Here is a 13027-nt window from a genome sequence, read left to right as displayed (position 1 = left end):
TTGCACACAACTCAAACACAATGCTGTGCTGATGCACAGAAAAAAAAAATAGGCTAATAAATTGAATGATTTCATTTAAAATATATCTTCTGTCAAATATGTAAGTCCAGATGCCATAACGATTTCGAATACGATTGTTTTAAGAATCGTTATCTATTGATTTAAGATAGAGCTGTGCTTTTTGCTCAGTGCAGTGGCCGAATAGTGCTGCAATCACTCGAGTTTTACTCAATAATCCGGAAAAGGGAGGCGATAGCACTAATCCCTCTAAGCACAAATGTGCCCACATATATGATGATCGATGTGAAAAGCTAACGCCGTACCGCATCTCTGCTCTCGAATGCGAATTTTACCCGCGTTTGCGAAATAAATCGATTAAACCGTCTTATATTTTCCATATCCACAACACCCTCCATATCCTCCAGCCAATCCCAATCCAATTCCCACACCCATACCCATACCAACTGCCTTTGCAAAAATGCCTGAATTTCCTCTGCAATTTCCATAACGAAAATGAAATGCCCCGAATGATGACCTACCTTCCCCCCAGTGTGTTTGCCTTGATAACTCTTCCTTTTCGCTGACCCAAAAGCCCGATTCATTTTTTTTTTTTTTGGGGGGGGGGGGTGGTTGTGAGTAGCGGGAAAAGCAACTGTTTGCACTTTGCGCATTTGATGAGTCAGTATACTGCCCTCGCTCAAATTTCAAAAACTATATCGAATTTTTTTCTTGTTTCTTCTCGGACTGGCATACTGGTTAATTTGCACGAAATCCGGGTACTTATTGTTTGTTTTCAAGCGTGAAATTTAAATCGAAAGCTGCTGGCTTTGCCCACTGTGCCGAGGTGGAAACTCAATCGCATTTGCCACCTTTCAATATTTGGCCACTTGCAGCTGTCACAAAATCTCCGAAACTATGCCAAAAATTTTGCCAGGACAATGCAATTAAGTTTCGGCCTCGACCACGTCCTGTTAAGTGACAGAGATACAGATAGAAACAGATAGAGATACGGATACAGATACGGATGCAGATGCAGATGCAGATACCGATTTGGATTCAGAGGCAGTATCTGCATATGCGTCTGCATCACCATCTGCATCTGAATCCGGCCCAATCATGTAATGGCATTTCTGCTGGGAATACAATCCAGTGAATGATTTATTGGACCACATGGACACACTATTGCTGGCACGAAAGCAATTGAGTTTTGATTTGGCAATTTTTGATTTCGGTTGCCGTTTGATTGCCGGACATCGAATATTATGGCATGGAATACCTAATGTTCAGATGAAACGATTTTCATTTCACTTTCTTTGACTGCCTTGAGTGCTATTTATGGATAGGTTATTGCTTTAGCTAGGCCTGCAAGTGTTACAGCTGCTTCTATAAATGGCATAAATTTCTTTTTAAATGTTACCAGTCCATTTGCTATTTCTGGTTCAATTTAGCAAATAATAATATTTATTTATTAATTAAACTAAGCCCCAGTTTAGGCATAACTTCTATTTGTACTAAACCATTTTCTCGTTGTTCTTTTGCGCTAAAATAGATAATTAGCCAAGTAACCAGAAGGGATGCACTGAGAAAGAAAGTTGGTCCTTAAGACGACGCCCCTTCAACGCAAGTTCAGTCGTTCATTAGCTTTGATCAGCTTGGAGTCTACCATTGGTTTTCCCAGAAAACCAGCTCCCCTGAATCGTGGCTCCTCTAAGGATGCCGATAAGGATGAAAGTGGGACGGTAGGGTATGCGGATTTTCACCGGTCGATGTTGCCTTGGTTATTAAACTGCTCGGCACGTTGCGGTTAGCCAACAGAACAGCGCTGACAACAACGACGACGACGACGAGGACTAAGCCAAATAAGCAATTTAAAAGCCACAATGTCAGAGGCAAAGCCGAGTCTATGGCCAAGTGGCAACTTGGCTGGTGATGGAATGGCGTGATGAGGAAGTGCCTCCAAAGGAAGCGTAACCGAATGCATCTAAATGCCAGAAAAGAGGGCCGACCATGACAATGAATGGAGGTAATAAAATGTAGGCGAAACATTCCACTTTTAACCTACATATTTTACTGCCACAACAAATAAGGTACCCGTACTTCAGATCATCGTTATATGCAGACAATATTACAGGGGCTTGCTTAAATTGCAAGAAATATATAACAATGCTTATTAAATATATACTATTTTACATAAAAATACGTTCTTATTGTGCAATTTTAGTAAGCAGACTTCGTTGACATAAGAATTTTATTTCTACAAGTATATGCATATATTAAATAAATAAACAAATAATTTTCGCTCTTGGTTAGAGAAGCAATGTATTTAAACCTCCTTAACGACCGAAACGATCATTATTGGTGCGAAATTCAATACCGAGTAAATTTGATAACCGAAGAAAACTTATTTTCACGGAATCTGGCCTATGCCATCCCCTACTTGTTCGGTTTCGGTGACTAAAGTTCAGCTAACATGTTTGGTGGGGGAAAAATCAATAAACGAAAATTGCTGAAAATAAAAAGGAGACGCATAAATATCATAAAAGGGCTCCTCCTCCTTCCGTTCGCCTTACCCTTGAGTCAGTATATATACAGCCGTCTCTTTCCTTTCATAATTCGAGCACTTTGGCGGAGGAAAGCAGCAAAGGACGAAGGACTTGTGAGGCAACTTTGCCTTTTGTTTTTGACGCCGCTTTTTCGCTTTTTATGGCCACCTTGCCGAGCATGGAGATAATAAGGGAATTGGCGGGCGAAGGTATCGCGGGGAGGGGAGCAGGGTTACAGGATTCAGGATACTGGATACAGGATACAGCCTGGGACGAGCAGCATTGGCAGGACACAAAGATCTCAAAGTTTTGCTTTATTGTTTCTAAAATGTGCTAAAGCAAAATAAACAAAAGAGCCGCCAAAGACAGATGCTCAAAGGAGGCGATTCCGAGCACGGGGATTCCTACAAAAAACTGGGCGCTGGCTGCCGAGTGGGTGGTACTGGGGAATTGAGCCGGATTCATCCTGGGCGTCTGCTGGATTCGGCATGTGTTCACCATAAAAAGTTGGCCTACAACCTTGTTGGTCCAAGGGCGAAATGAAAACATCAGCGGTCCCCAAAGTCAACCCGATACCTTAGCTCCCCCGAAAATCCACCCCGGTTTTCCAGGCCTTTTTGTTTACTTTTTTGTACCCAACTCTGTCAGCCTGTTCTTGGGGGTTTTTCTGTTTTTTTTTTTCAGAGTCATTCTAATGAAAACATTGCGTGAAAGTAAAAACTAAACATTAGGCAAACAATAAGCCAACAACTCTCTCCACACACAGAGCCATTCAAAACCAGGGAGATGCACAATAAACAAAAAGAAATAAAAGGAAAAAAGGGTCATCTCTTTTTGGGGGGCGCAAACAAAAACCCATCCACGTGTTTGTCATATGCAAAACAATGTGAGGTGAAGACCAGCTGGAAAAAAGGGGCAAAGTGTAGGGACTCGGCCGAATGGCGAGTGAAGCGAAGTCACTGAATTTCTGGAAGGATAAACGCAACTTTTAAGTTGGTTGGGTAGTTTTTCCTTTCCATTCCCTAAGCCGATTTGGTTTACAGCCAGTAAGTAGGGAAATATGGTAAATATGAAAAGTAAGGGCCAATTTGCGATACCAAGATCGAAGTCTCAAAGTTAAAAAGTCAGGTGAGAGAATCAGCTGTACATTTAGAAAATTGAAAACAAATAAATACTTAGAACTTTTCAAACTTATATCTTATATCTTATATCTTCAACCGTTTTGAAACGCAATTTAATAGGTAAATGTTTAAATTTAAACAAGCAATTTTATATTCATTTACAATTTCGGCATGGCTTTCATTATTAAGGCTTATAAAAACTCGGAAACCTAAGCCTTTTTTGATAGCAGTAATTGGTGAAGGAAACTTTCGTCAGACATATCCTGCATATCCTGCAAACAAAAATTGTGGCACTTCCTGGCAGGTGGTCGCTATACTTGGTGGTTTAGCTGGTGGTGCAATAGCAGCATTTCGTATTGGTTTTGGTTTCAAATCCTGCGTGTTTCAGTGTGGGTGAGTCACACACCACAACGAACGGTCATTCCCATTACCAAAATCCCCTCCCCTGTATCCACTAACTTTCAGCATTTTTAACCCCTCGCCAGGATCCTTTGTCCTCTTTGCCAGCGCTGTCATGTGTGACGCGTGGTTAAAAATTTGATATCCTTGAACGCCTAAGGAAAAACAATACCCAATACTACCATTGTTTTTCGGGCGGCACACAGCGTAGGGAATCTAGAATAAAAAGTAATTTGAGCGTAATGCCAAAGAGGCGAACTTGAAGGACGACAAGCAAGTCAATTGAGAGCTGCCCAAAAATCAATGACTTGTGTGGGTCAGGGAAGGATATATGTACATATATATATATATATATATATGTACAGACATACTATCTAGTATACATGTATGCCGGTGGTTGGGGAGCAAAAACTTTACTATCGACTATGTAATATAATTTCAGCTCGAAACTTGGACAGAGAGAGCTCTCACCCAGAACTGATTGGAAATCATAAATGAAAGGCCAGACTGCAGAACTTGATTTAAAGACTCTGGCCAAAGGTTCTTGGGATTCTTTCCAGACCAGCGCCTTCCCCACCGAAATTGTTCTCAAATTGATTTAAGGGGTGGCGGGGATAACTCGCAATTTCTATCTAATTTCACAACTTGCAAAGTCGCATAAACTTTTATTCCCTCTTCGGTTGCATGTGGCCATTGTTATGGGGCACGGTACTCGGTGCTCGGTGCACGGAGCACCCCGCTCAATTTGAACGATTTATATGCGTGGCGCGTTGCAAGCGAAACAGACACACTTGGAGTGAGCTAATACACTGAGCAAAACACACAACTCTTAAATGCAAGTTAACTGTTAGTCTTTTTATACTACAATCAAATTTGTTTTGATATCTGCTAATGAGTACTGAATCAAAAACACTATTACTATTGTCATAACTTCAGAAAATTTTTTCAAGTGTGAAACCGGGCAAGCGAAATGGCAAGCCAAATGACCAAAGTGCAGTGGAAATGGGGATAATGCAGCCAGGTGAACACACAATCACACACACAAACGGGTAGGCAGAGGGATCGCCTCAATAAATAATATTTCTGGCTCGGTTCGGTTGCAAGAACGTTGAAAGTTTTGTATGACCAGAGCATGAGGCGACATTGCTGCCAGGATGTTCCAGGATGTGCGAGGATGTGCGAGAATGTTCGTAGCCCTGGGCTACGGCTCCTTATTTGCTTTGTTGTTGTTTCTGTCACGTTTTTATGGGCAGTTGCAGTGGCATGTTTCGCATAGCGTGTGCAACATAAATTCACTTACCTGTCGCACACACATACACACATACAGCTAAAAGGCACGGGACTCGTGTGGCAGCCTCGTAACCGTTGCCTGGTTTATGGAAATTAAGCAGGTTTTATATCCTCGCAAACGGGTTGAATGTCACGGCGATCACAAATGCAGCAATATAGCTGCGTCACTTTTTTGTAGCATATTCGAAAAATGTTTTGAGTACGGATTACATATTGAAGCTTACGAATCATCAGGATATATAGCAACAAAAAAGATATTAATGGGGCTTTCCGTTGAAACGCTTTTCGAATTGTATGATCCATCTAATATCAACACATTTCTAGATGTTAAAAATATATTTTATCTTCGAATATTTTCTGTAGCAGCAGCTTAGCCCAGCTCAAAATAGAGCCCCCCGCCCATTCAAGTGCAATTCCCAGCTATCCTTGCATCCTTCAGTTGATGGCTCCTTGAGTGTATGTAGCACTTCGGAGCTTCCGGAGCACAGGATGTCCCATTTCGTTCGCTGTTGTTTTTGCGCCATTGCGCCGAGCACCAAGGCCATCGGCCCAGCATCTAGCCCAATATTTGGCCACAGCAAACATTTATTGCTCCAGCTTTAGCGTTCTGGGGTGCAAGCTGTGGAAATCGCCATACAAATGTGGCGAACAATAAGGACAACAATGGCAGGAACAGAACCCAAACAACAAAAACAGAAACAACAACAACGGCAACGGGCGACAATTGCAACGTGTCGAAGCGACGTTCATAGCATATTAGTTAAGCACACACACGAATGCATATCGGCATCCTGGGCACACGGGCCGTATGCGCAACGTTTTTCCACTCACAGATGCGTCGAGCCATATGCCAACATCCGGATTTCGCACGCACACTTATACACTTATACAGCATGGCAAAAAAAAAAAGGAAAATTTTAGATGGAAGTGAAAGAGCACGGCAACAAAAAGGGCACAAGAATTTATCATCAAAGGGAAAGGATTTTTTGAGGATTCCAACTTGACGAATATATTTAATATATTACAAAACTCAGAGCCACCACATTTAAAATTAACGTACTAAAAAACTCTATCCCTTTATTTGTTCATGTTACAATAAAGTAAATATTGTAAATAAAGTAATATGTTAAGTCAAAAATGTATAAAGTAATGTGGAAAGTATTTTTCTTAGTGCGCCGACTTAAAAACGAAGGCCCCAGCAAATGGAGCGTTATTCCCTGCCAGCCATAATTGTGATGTTTCAACGCAGGCTTTCCCAAGTTGAGTGAGCAGTGGGAAATGGAAACTGCAGCTGAAGTAGTGGTCCAATTACCAAGGAAACACAAGTTCAACTCGCCAGCTATTGTGGCCAATTAATGAGGATTGCGACCGTTGAAATGGAGACGCTTTGAGCGCATCAGAGTTCCCCAAAACTGCTCAGTCACTTTGGATTGCTTGGGGCCATCGATTTGTTGCTTAACAATCGGCATTATCGGACAGTGAATAAGCCAATTGCGACACTTGAAAGTTGCAATAGCCTTAGATAATTGAGGGAATTGAAGTTCTTGATTGACTGACTCAAAGAGCCTGGAATATATTTCGTAGCATTAGTATTCATCCTCGGTTGCAGTGCTGTTTTATTAAGCAACTTAAAGTCACAAAACGATTTGTGCATTGAGAACACGATCGGATTGGAAATTTATGACAATTTTTTAGAGACTTTTCAAGTGACCACAACTTTTGTTACATTTACAATGCTCAAAGTGCTGACAAAGTGGAATATTATTTTATTAAAACAATGCGATTACTCATGTAAGTCTGTGCATGTTTCGAGGAAAGCATTTCTTTCTTTAAAGTGGCCAACATTTTTAACATTTCAAAGGATTTCGTCAACAGTTGCAATCACAGATGCAGTTGTCAGTATTCGAAGTACATCCTTTAGTTGATGTTGATTTTGTTACTCTGTAGATTTTAAGCACGAGTTTTAATTTCTGTTTCATGGAGTATTAGCTCCCTTGCTGATTGTAACCCCAACTAGTCAATTAATATCATTGGTTTTTTGACTGGGTATCGGGGAATTGGCAAAGAAATTGAAGGATTCAAAATTAATTAGTGACAAGCCAATGCAGCCATCAAGCTAATGCAATCAGAGTAGAGTGAACGATGAATAGGGCTGTTTTGTGTTCATGGTGATGATGGTGGGAATGGGTGGCCAGGGTAAATACACTTCGATTAACGCTAAATTAGCTCGCGCTGAACTGAACCGATTGAACAAAAGCCGGAATTGTCAGTGGCCAATGGCGGGATGGCTGGGAAGGCCAGGATAGCTGGACAAGGATGAAAAGGATAGCTGGGCTGGCAGGATGATGACGCCGATGATGATGAGAGGGAGAGCGATGACGACAGCAACCAGGCTGGCGGCTAATGGGTGGCTTAAGCGAGTGGAGCCACGACAATCACCCAACCACCCACTCATCTTTCTTCTGGCTCTTTGTGCATTGTCAGCCCCATTGGCCATGGGATGGCATGGCGTCGAATGCATTTGGCTATGATTCACAATACAAAAGATGCAGCGGCGGCAGCAGGGGGCTGAATAAAACTTGTGGGTAGCGGATAAATAGATGTATAAGCGGGTTCTATCTATACAGAGTGCCCCTCCATCATACCACACTCGATTCTGTGTGTGTCTGGCAATTTGCTAGGCGCTCGCCCCTCTGAAAGCTGACAAAACAAGTCCCTGACCCCAAAAAGTAGGCAACAAAAAGCGTTGGCTGCTTTGTCAGCTTCCCTTATACACCCAAACCCCCCTGTTTATACCTCAAACACCCCCGGGCTATGCTAATAACCAATATTTTAGAGCCAAGCCGCCGTCTGCCGTTGAAATTGTCGCCAGGCCAGCAGCAACAAAAGCAACGGGCGAAAAAAACAAACTTTTCACAGATAGCTGAGCTGAGCTGAGCTGAATCATGCCGCAGACAAAGGATATGTGGGTATGATGCGCTGGCAGCTGGGAAAGGAAGTCGAGAATGGGCCAGACGAGTAGTACAAGGCATTAATTTAACAGGATAATTGAAAATGAATAGTTGCATGTGGCAAGATGTGTGAGGGGCAGGAACGTACAACATCCGGACATGCGACAAATCAATGCGGAACCAGGAAGGGACCGTAGATAATAATTTAGAGGGAATTTCCCTTGAGCCAATCGGGGATTTCCCAGACTAGCGACTGCTGCACCGTTTTAACGACCAGCTGAGGCTTTAAAGGGTTTATTAATAAGGGCAGCAGTGGAAATTATTCATGGCTTATTCAGAAGAGTTCAGTTCATTATGGAAAGTCAATAAAAACTATAGATGCCGTGGATATTCATTAACAGTTGTTTGTTAGCAGATGTTCTATGAAAAGATCCTTGAAGCCATTGCTGTGTAAAGTATTCGATTTACACAACTCCAAAATATCATAAACTCGTATACCTTAAACTTTAGGCGTGTAAATCATTAAAGCTAATCATTTAATTTAAATGTTTCATAACACTGCACTGCAGCCGAATTGATAGTAATAATCTCTCCATTTAACGGATTTCCTTTCACAAATAAACATTGAAATATTGACTATTCATAGCTTACCTTTAGCCACAAGCTCATATGCTTGGTGGTCAATGCGAATTTTGCCTGGGTCTGCGATTTCGATTTCGATTCGATTATTTGGTTTTGATTTCGGTTTTTGGTTTGTGTGATTCGTGTGTGGATTATTTAGTTTAAAGAGAATTTGACGTTAAGAATTGGTGATTAGACACACTTTAGGTTTGGAAGAATATATATATATATAAATATATATATATTTAGATTGGGTTAAGGTTTAATTTATATTGTTGTTTGTTTCTGGTAGCTGCTGTTTGGTTTTCTGTTCAGTTTTGGCTTCTGGCTGCCAATTGCGAATTCCAACTCTGGTTTAGTTGGCCAGTTGGGAATTCGAGTACAACAAAATTTAACTTGGCAAACACAACGAAGGAACGATGGAACGAACGCATCAAACGAACTTGGGAACTACGAGGAACGAGAAACGAAACGAAACGGAATGGAACGGATATTATGTAACTTTACGGGGATAACGTACAATAGAATGTGTAATTTTGATCCACCGATCGACCCAATCATTATGTGTGTGTGTCTGTGTGTGTTCAACATTCTCAAATTATAAATCGATAATCTTTAGTTATTTGATGATTTCTCGAGCATGCAGGTTGGTTAAGAAGCAGGCAATGGTTGAACATCTAATAGAAACTCAAGGATTTGGTAGAAATGGGGCTTCTATTTACAATCGGGACTCCAGCCAATCAGTGGAAGTTTTAACGAGTGCCAACGCACAGGAACCATCTTGAGAACTTCACTTTTTCAGATGTTATTCTCAGTCGGTCTTCCCAAATTTCAAGGACTCGAGTGGGAAAGTTTGTTTTCTTAGGCAGGAGAAGTTAACAGAGTGGATAAAAGTTCGATTCAAGGCATGTTAACTAGACAGAACAAGAAAGACAGACAGAGATGGAGCGACAGACAGAGACAGAGATAGAGTGAGAAAGAGAGAGGCAGACCGATATAAAGTATAGTTATAGTTCTTATTTGCTAGTATAAAACAAAAATGAGTGTGGTTTATTTTTAATAGTTGTCAACAGTCTAGATCTAAAGTGGTAAAAATGGCAAGACAAATCGGGTAATGATTCTATGGTTGCTTAGTAAGTTATTAAGTTATTTTTATTTTTTTAATAGAGAATGGGCGCTACGTCTTTTGATTTTTTATCGAGGAAATAGATAGAGCTACGCTAGAGGTTCTAGAGGGATGCTAAATGCACATATTACGGGAACGAACACATCTAGTAATGCATTTTTTTGGTGGAGCTCACATTTTTCAACATTTGACGACATTTTGGACAAGTGGACTCGGAATCTGGACTCTGCCTTTCTTTCTTTTACATTTAACTCTTTTCTTGTTATTTGATTGCGAAGTGGTTCAGATCGAGGCTGGTAGTTGGTGGTTGTGGTTCTTGGTGGTGGTGGTACTAGTGGTTGTGGTGGAAGTAGTAGTTCTAGTGGTGGTGGGCGGTGGCATTAGCTTTAAACTAGCGGGCGAGCGGTGAGCGTGAGGCGGTGGTGGGTGCAACGTTTATTTTATTTCTTTGGGTTTTTGTTTTTTCCTTAGCGTTCAGCGGTTCTCAGTTCACTTATTGTCTTGTATTTGCATTGGTTTTCTTTCTATTTGGGCAGTACGAAAACAAAATTAACGTAAACTGATTTGCCATGCCCCTTGGTCCTTATTATTATATACTTTGTTTTATCATTTTGCAGACAACGCACAACTTAAAAGCAAACTAAACAAACTGTAAGCGAGTGCCAATGACACCGGGATCAGATGAGGGGGGGTGCTGGTGGGGGTGGTGTCTCGGTGGTTTGTTGTATGGCTGCGATGACGTCGACGGCGACGGCAAGTGGTTGGAAATGAAGTTTTGAAGGCAACGTGGCGCAAAAGTTGAGCGAAGGGGGTGGGTGCGGTGATTGAGGGGGAGCGGCTGGCCAGGGAAAAAAAAACAACCCTCCGCTTGACAGGCGCTGCTGACTCAGAGCGAGAGAGCAATATCACTTGTCAGGAGAAACAGCAAAAAAAACGAGAAACTACACGATGAATTAACTAAAAGAAGACAAAATAAACACACACACACACACTTTGACAGAGCGACAAGCACACAGGACGGCAAATCGGTTAACGGTTAAACAGTTAGCGGTTCAACGGGACAACTCAAAACCGAAAGCGGAGATCGCGAAGAGTTGCAATCGGGGAATCAATTAAACAGCTGTAAGCACATAGCTTCGCATCACATGCAAATGGCCAGAAGGTTGAGTACAATAATACATATTAAGCGTGGGTTTGTGTTATTTCTTATTTCGCTTCCTCCTGCTGTTTGCACACTCATCAAAACACACACATCTACGCGCACGCACACTCGCACACGCACACTGGGCGCACAAACACTGGAAAAAAAAGTATGTGACTGGAAGAGTGGGGAGTCGGTATCCCATGCGTACGCCTTGCGAATTCGTGACTCGTCGGCAGCACGTTCAAAGAAGGACTAAAACTAAACCAAGCCAAACAAGACCAGCAACTGAGCGCTGTCTATGTGTTGGTCGATCGGAGGGGGGCTGGACAAAGAGAGCGGCAGTCCCGTTACGCGCTGTTAACGCAACAGCGGGATGATGTTAAGGTTAACCCTTAACTGCACTACATCCGTGACATCTGCTTTACTTAATATCATTGATTCAGCTGTTTGTATTTTAGTCCTAGACGATGAAAGAACTTCATTCAAAAAAAAAAATAGTTCCTCTTCTCCCTTAAGACAAAAATTACTTTCCTTGAAATAGTTACAATCAATAATTACGTAAAAATAATTAGCAAAACTTAAAGAATACAAATGAAACGTCTTTCTCCAAATCCAAAGACTGTTTTTTAAACATATACATTATATGTCATAAAGTTAAGTTCGAATTACTTATGGGTTAATAATACGCAAAGGGTACAAGTGTTAAGCTACCAAAGTTAACAGAACTTATGTATGTTAACCTAACTGTTTCCCATAGTCAACAGAGAGAACAAGAGAGGGAAGGAGAAAATTAAAGAGAGCGAGAGTGGCGCATGTGGGGAACGCGACAAGTGGCGGTCAATTTGAATTGACATTCAATTTTAGTCTGGCAATGTCAATTCAAAGCAGAAAGCAAATAAATATGTACACAATTAATTAATGAAACAAGATTTAAAATATCGCCTGCTATTTTTAATGAATACATTCAGATATGTTGCACAGGACACCATGCACTACCATCAAATTTTCTTTACAGCTTGACAGCTTGTTGGAAACATGTGACTAACGGAAGAAGTATTTCAGACTGGCAATGTTGTGCAGAGCACAGACTTTTGTCTGCAATATTTTGACATTTCGAAGGGCAAAAGAACGCTTGCACGATGACAAGGGTGAAGAGGAAAGTCAAAATAATAAAAATTTGTAAATTGTGAGGGCTCTTTCCAAACTTTCTCATTCTCTCTTTTCTCTCTTGCTTGAATATGGTACGATTGCCAAAGACATGTTGCTACTAAAATAGACACACACAATATGCTTGTACATGTGTGTGCGTGCGCTAAACGCTGGAGCATACTTAAGTGCGTTCGCACTCGATTAATTAGCAAATTGAAGCCATCCGACTTTGGCAGTTGGTCAAAGGCAATCGGCACGGAAATCAGCGCAACTAGCCACTGACAACTGTCAATAAGATGAGCACTTTACATAATAAGTACTCTCTCAGCCACACACTCGCACAACAACCCACATAGGGAACATACAGTGACACACACACATAAAAGAAACACGCACGAACACATTGGCAAATCAGGCGAACACGCGCGCGTTTATGGGCCGCAGAATTTTCGGGGGAAATTTAATTTAAGTCTCTAATTATCGAAGACAAATTCGGAAGAATGTATTGAAATTAAATCGTTTACATTTACCGTAAACGCCCTTAATATCCACGATTTTTACACAAATTCGGTTAGGTTTTAAATAATATTGTTTATTATCGTATATCTGTTTAATTGGCGTTTTTGGCGTGTTTGTGTGCGCACCGTATTGGTTAAACGAAGTGCTCCAAATGCTGAGAACAC

At 41.3% G+C, this 13027-nt stretch overlaps 1 protein-coding gene across 3 annotated transcripts in view; it reads right to left on the bottom strand.

Annotated features, from left to right (window-relative positions):
* Positions 1-13027, bottom strand: part of X11Lbeta — an 83211-nt gene extending 70184 nt beyond the window's left edge. The window contains exons 1-2 of one of the 3 annotated variants that reach the window (NM_001298156.1): positions 12875-13027; positions 8956-9375 (exon numbers count right to left, since the gene is read on the bottom strand). The gene's annotated coding sequence lies outside the window, so the exon portion shown is untranslated. Of the gene's footprint in view, positions 1-8955; positions 10591-11348; positions 11448-12874 lie in introns of those variants that run through there. The other 2 variants (NM_167239.4, NM_001272496.2) reach the window with 2 other exon arrangements.

The sequence above is a fragment of the Drosophila melanogaster genome, chromosome X, assembly GCF_000001215.4.
Source record: "Drosophila melanogaster chromosome X".
In the NCBI taxonomy this organism is placed as follows: domain Eukaryota; kingdom Metazoa; phylum Arthropoda; class Insecta; order Diptera; family Drosophilidae; genus Drosophila; species Drosophila melanogaster.
This window is presented reverse-complemented; position numbering and strand designations above follow the sequence as displayed.